This window comes from Chiloscyllium punctatum, chromosome 26 (assembly GCF_047496795.1).
Source record: "Chiloscyllium punctatum isolate Juve2018m chromosome 26, sChiPun1.3, whole genome shotgun sequence".
Classification (NCBI taxonomy): domain Eukaryota; kingdom Metazoa; phylum Chordata; class Chondrichthyes; order Orectolobiformes; family Hemiscylliidae; genus Chiloscyllium; species Chiloscyllium punctatum.
Genome location: NC_092764.1, coordinates 29673542 through 29680454, shown reverse-complemented (window position 1 = coordinate 29680454; position 6913 = coordinate 29673542).

Sequence of the window (6913 nt, the reverse complement as noted above, 5' to 3'; positions counted from 1 at the left end):
GAAAATATTTGAGAAAGAAAACTAAAGCAATGCTGACCTTTCTATCGAGAGGATTGGGGTGCACTTGCAGACATATTTTTTTTTCTTTTTTCGCTTTTTTTTTCTTTTTTTTCCTTTTTTTTTTAACCCCCACACTACCGCCTAAGTGCGGTAGTGCTTATTTTTTTCCCCAGCACCCATGGTGTGTGTGTGCAGGTGTGAGACACAAAGTGCACCAATCTTTATTCAATTGCCACCACCAGGAAGATAGGAAAAACACCCGAGTGGCCAGTAACAAGCACTGCCCTTCAAACCAAAGGGCAATGCTGTGTGAGCAAAACAGTGAAGGGGAGGGTAGGGACTAAATCAAAATAGAGTTGGAGGGAGAAATGATGCACTCCACTCCCTGCGGCGCCCACCTCTCCCTGAACGACTCCAGGGTGTCGGTGGACACCGCGTGCTCCTTCTCCAAGGACACCCGGGCTCTAACGTAACCCCGGAAGAGGGGCAGGCAGTCGGCCCTAACGACCCCCTCCACGGCCCGCTGCCTGGACCTGTTGATGGCCAGTTTGGCCAGGCCCAGGAGCAGACCCACGAGGAGGTCCTCGGACCTGCCCTCCCTCCTCCGTACCGGGTGCCCGAAGATCAGGAGCGTGGGACTGAAGTGCAGCCAGAAACAGAGGAGAAGGTTCTTAAGAAAATCAAAAAGGGAGTGCAAACGCCCACACCCAATATATACATGGTCCACGGACTCCACGGCGCCACAGAACAAGCAGTTGGGCTGGGAGTCCGTGAACCACCGCAATCTGCGGTTGCAGGGGACTGCTGCGTGCAGCACCCTCCACCCCAGATCCCCGAGAGAAAGGGGGAGGACTCCCGCGTAGAGAGCCCTCCACTGGGGATCTCCACCGCCCGGTGAAAAATGGGCACGCCAAGGCGTGTCCGGACGGTGGATGAGGGAGAAGAGGTGGACGGTGTGCAGCAGCAGTCGATACAGGGCCCTCCTTTTTATGTCCCTAAAAGCAACAAAATTAAAATTCCGGAGGCGGCTCAGGTTGTGGGGCACAGGCTCCCGCGGGAAGTACGGGACCTTGGGACCAATGTGAAATTCCGTCCGGGCCGGGGTGAGCGCGGACGGGATCCCACCGCACACCTGAGCGTCCTCCAACTGGTGCACTACGTCGGGTCCGAGCACCGCCGTTTTAAGGCGTCGGATGGCGGTGGCCACGTACCGGACGTCTACCGCTGCCCTGCTCGCTATGTCCTGCGGCAGCGTCCAGCCCAGGCCCCCGGCACCCAGCACGTCCCCAACCCTGGTCGCCCTCGCCGCCACGGCCCTCCCCTCCGACAGCCACTCGAACCCGCGAGTACGGAGGTGCGGATTCCTGAGCAACGGCTCCCTGACGACAGCCGCTACTCCAGCCGGAGGGTAGGCGCGACGCGATTCGACCATGTTCCAGACAGTGATCAGGTCCTGGTAAAAGACAGGCAGCACCTTGAGGGCGACCTCCAAACCGTCACGGTCGACGAACAGGAGCTGCGTGTCGTAGTTGAGGTTACGCACCTGGCGGAAAAAATACGTCGCCAGGGCGCACCACCTAGGAGGAGGCTCGACGTAAAGGTATCGCCGCAAGGTCTGAAGGCGGAACGTCGCGACCTGGGTGCGGACGCACACCAGCGACTGACCGCCCTCCTCGATAGGGAGACTCAGAACCTGCGCGGCGACCCAGTGCATCTTTTTGTCCCAGAAGAAGTCGACCAACGTTCTCTGGATGTCAGCGACAAAGCCAGGAGGAGGGACCAAAGTGACCAGCCGGTACCACAGCATGGCGGCCACCAGCTGGTTTATGACCAGCACTCGACTCCTGTAAGATAGCACTCGGAGCAGTCCTGTCCAGCGACCTAGGCGAGCCGAGACTTTGGCCTCCAGCTCCTGCCAGTTGGCCGGCCAGGATTCCTCAGCCGGGCTGAGGTAGACCCCCAGGTAGAGGAGATGGGTGGTACTCCAGCTGAACCCCCGTAACTCCTCCGGCAGAGAGTCCACCCGCCACGGGCCGACCAGTAGTCCGGAACACTTGGCCCAGTTGATCCTGGCGGAAGACGCCGCAGAGTACACGGCCTGGCACTCGCGCATCCTCCCCAGGTCAGCCGGGTCGGTGAAAGTGAGGAGCACGTCGTCGGCGTAGGCCGAGAGGACCACCCCCGTGCCCGCGCCGCGCAGAACCAGCCCCGACAACCTCCTCCGCAAGAGGCGCAGGAAAGGCTCCACGCACAGGGAATACAGCTGGCCGGACAGGGGGCAGCCTTGACGCACTCCTCTCCCGAAGCGAAGGGGCGCCGTCAGGGACCCGTTAACTTTAACCAGACACTCTGCGGCGGCGTACAAAAGTCGGATCCGGGCGACGAAACGCGTCCCGAACCCGAACGCCCGCAGAGTCCCGAGCAGGTACTCGTGATCGACCCTGTCGAACGCCTTCTCCTGGTCGAGAGACAGGAAGGCGCTCGGCAGACCAGCCCGTCGACAGAAATGGATCAGGTCCCGGACCAGGTGGACGTTGTCGTGTATCCTCCGGCCCGGGACCGTGTAGGACTGGTCCGGGTGAATCATGTGCAGACGTATTGCTGCAATTATACAAAACCCTGATTGGATCCCACTTGGAGTACTGGGAGCATATATGGACTATGCACCTTAAGGATATATTGGCCGATGACGGAGTACAACATAGTTTACAAGAATGATACCTGGATTTAAGGTGTTAATTTATGAGAAGAGGTTATATAAATTTAGGCCTGTTTTCTCTAGGATTTTGAAGTTTAAGGGGTGATCTGATTAATGTGTTCAAGATATTGACAAGACAGGGTAGCTAAAGAGAAAATATTTCCCCTGGTCAGCGTTTCTAGACTTAAGGAGATGTCAGGAAGCACGTCAACAAAGTGTTGTATATGTTTTCAACTCTTTTCAATCAGTGTTGATGGACGAATTATTAATTTTAAGTCTGAGACTTTTGTTAAGCAAAAATATTAAGAAATATGAGCCAAAGGCAGGTTTGTGGAGTTAGGCCACAGTTTAGCCATGATCTCATTGAGTGGTAGAACAAGCTTGAGTGGCTGAAATGTCCATTCTTGTTCTAACATTCCTAAATGGATTACAGGAGTTCAAAAACACAGCTCACTATCATCATCATAAGGGCAACAAATGCTGGCCCAGTCAGCGAAGTCTACATCCAGGGAATGAATTTATTTTTAAATTACAAACTGATTTTTCACTCTGTACCCTAAGGTTCTGTAGACCTGATTGTGAACTCTACCCACAAGGGTATTAGTGAGCTTGATGAGTTTTATGGTTCCAATTCCAGGCAATAAAATTTAATATTTGAATTTGGTTATTTAATTAATCACATTTTAAATTCTTCAACAATATTCACATTTGAACTCATGTCTTCACATCGTTAGCTTAATCACAATGATACTACAATATTATCAAATTTTGATGCTTGTGAAGGGAACTGTTTTCTTCAATTTTTGTATTTGTAAAAAAAAAGATTGAAATTTATGATTGAGCATATGTGACTAATATATTAGAGAACCAAACATGAATTTATGGTGATGACAATTTATCCTCATTAAATCAAATCTCATTTAATAAAATTAAGGTATGAAATGTGAATAATATAAAATTATGACAAAAAAACTTTCAGACTTAATATTAAGCCAGTCAGCTGTCACAAAGTTATTCCCTTGTTTTTTCTAAAAGCTGTTCTTTGGCTCAAGGAGACCTTGTCCTTGATTCTTCTCAGGGGGGCAATAAACTGGGCTGGGTTCCAATCAGTCTGGTTTGGTACAAGAGATGAAAAGGATTTTGAGAGACCTTTCCTTTCTGTGTAAGCAGATGAGACTTCAGGCGAAAGTGGTTATGTTTTAGAGGTGACCTGTATAAAGAAAGGGGAGTGGTCAACTCTATCTTATCTATCTCCAGATAATGTTCACTGTACACGTATTCAAACAAATTGCAAGTCCTGTTCTGGTGCTGCCTATTTAAGAATGTTTTGAGTCATCGGGCCTACTCCATAACATAGCCCATCAAGTTTGCTGCACCATTGATCAAGACTGATGTTTATCAGCCCCTTTCCCCTGCCTTCTCCTTGTAACACTTGATCCTGTTACTAATCAATATCCTATCTATCTCTGTTAAATACTTTCAGTGACTTGGCTTCCGCAGTCCTCTGCAGCCATGAGTTCCATAGTGACCATTTTCTGGCTGAAGATATTCTGCCTCATCTCAGTTTGAAAGGGTTGGCCCTTCAGCCTGAGGCTGTGCCTTCTAGTACCTCCAGAAGGTACTCTTCATCCACACTATCAAGGCTTCTCTGTATCCTGTAAGTTTCAATCAGACCAACCCCCATCCTTTTAAATTCCATCGAGTATAAACCTGGAGTCCTCAACTGCACCTCATATGACAAGCCCTTCATCTTGCTATCATTCTTGTAAACCTCCTCTGGATCTCCTCAAACTGCAACACATCTTTCCTTACATACAGGACCCAAATTGCTCACAATATTCCCAATATGGTCTGGCCAAAGCCATATACAGCCTTATCAGAACATCTCCGCTCTTGTTACCCAGTCCTTTTGAAATGACTATTAACAGTGCATTTGCCTTCCTAATGGCCAACTGAACCTGCATATTAACCCTAATAATTCTGAACAAGGACTCCCAAATCCCTTTGTGCTTCAGACTTCCAAAGCCTTTCCTCGTTTAGAAAATAGTCTGCACCTCTTTTTTTTTCCCTACTTCACATTTTGCCACATTGTAATCCATCTGCTTGTTTGCTTACACCTCTCATATCCTGGTCCTTCTGTAGACTCCCTACTTCCTCAACACTGCCTGTACCACCTCCAGAACAGGCGTCTGGTGGTGAGGGAAGAACGCCTCATCTTCCGCCTCGGAACACTTCAACCCCAGGGCATCAATGTGGACTTCAACAGCTTCCTCATTTCCTCTTCCCCCACCTCATCCTAGTTTCAAACTTCCAGCTCAGCACTGTCCCCTTGACTTGTCCGACCTGCCTAGCTCCTTTTCCACCTATCCACTCCACCCTCTCCTCCTTGACCTATCACCTTCATCTCCTCCCCCACTCACCCATTGTACTCTATGCTACTCTCTCCCCACCCCACCCTCCTCTAGTTTATCTCTCCATGCTTCAGGCTCAATGCCTTTATTCCTGATGAAGGGCTTTTGCCCAAAACATCGATTTCACTGCTCGTTGGATGCTGCCTGAACTGCTGTGCTCTTCCAGCACCACTAATCCAGTATCCCCACACTCTGCCTTCTGCCAGTCAGCTAATCCTCTATCCATGCCAGTGCCTTGCTCCTAATGCCAAGGGCTCTTACCTTATTTAGCATCCTCTTGTTCAGCAGTTTGTCAAAGGCCTTTTGGAAATTCAAATAGACCACACATCTACTGGTTGTTTTTGTCCAACTTGCTCATTTCCTCAAAGAATTTTAACAGATTTGCCAGGCATGACCTCCCCTCTGAGAAGTTTTGCTGACGCCATCCAGTTTTATTATGCATTCTCTAATAATGAACTCTCAAATCTTAGAAACGTCAGAGGTCATGCTAACCAGCCTTTAATTTCCTGTCTTCTGCTTTCCTCCCTCCCTTAAACATAGGTGTTACATTAGCCACTTTCGGTCCTCTTGGACACTCCCCGACTCCAGTGATTCCTAAAAGATCGCCACCAATGCCTCAAAATTTCTTCAGTTGTGTCTTTCAGAACACTGGTTGTAGTTTGGGTTATTTATCTGCATTCAGACGTTTCAGCTTCACCAGCAACTTCTCATTAGTGATAACCACTGCACTCACTTCTGCCCCTGAATCTCTTGTGTGTTTCTGGTGTCTTCCACTGTGAAAACTGATGCAAAGTACCTATTCAGTTCCTCTGCTATTTCTTTGTTTCCCGTTGCTACTTCTCCAGCTTCATTTTTCCAGCAGTTCAAAGCACCTCATACATTTTAAATATCTAAAACAGAAATGTCTTGTTATCTTTTTTTCTTACTCTCATTCCATCTTCTCAATCTTCATTGTTTTTCCCGTCAACTGTGGCCTTGCCGAAACCTGTATTACTAATACAAAATAAGTCATTAGTTCCAATCCCCCACTTCTAAAAATAACCGAATTGTAGATTCCACACCCTTTCCATTGTGTTTTCTGGAAGTAAACTACAATGTGCCTATTGAGCACTAAAGTGAAAAGGAAAATTAGGTGCAATCCCTCAAATTGATTTGTGCTCGTCCACTCCATTCTAAAAACCCTTATCACCTCCATGGAACCAACTTCCCTGATCACCACTTCATCTTGGAGTCATAGAAGTTCTTTGGCACATCGAGTCTGCACCAGTCAAAAACAACCACTGAACTATTCTAACCCCTTTTCTTTCCTTTTTCTGCACTTTGACGAGGGGGTGCCAGTGTTGGACTGAGGTGAACAAAGTTTAAATAATAGCACTAGGTTATAGTCCTGGAACTTTTGGACTACTAAGATTTAAGAGCAGTCTGGTTTTGTTCAATACGTTGCATCAGTTGTATGACACTTTGATCTTTTGCTATAAATTATGTGTCCTATGATTCTCCTCCACTGGCTACCTGATCAAGGAACAGCACTCTGAAAGCTTGTACAGTACTTGCAAATAAACCTGTTAGACTATAACCTGGTGTTGTGATTTTTAACTTTCTGCACTTTGTCATCTTCACACCTCTTCGACCCACACACTCCCTCCTTCCTTCCTTTCCAATCTGATCCTTTATCCATCCTTTCTTCTGCCTATTTCCCTTGCCTTTTACTGTTTTTCTCCATTCTCCTTCCACTGGTCGGTTTCCACTTACTCTCATTTCTCCCCAGTCCTCCTTCCCCCGCTCTCTCTCAATTATTTATCTC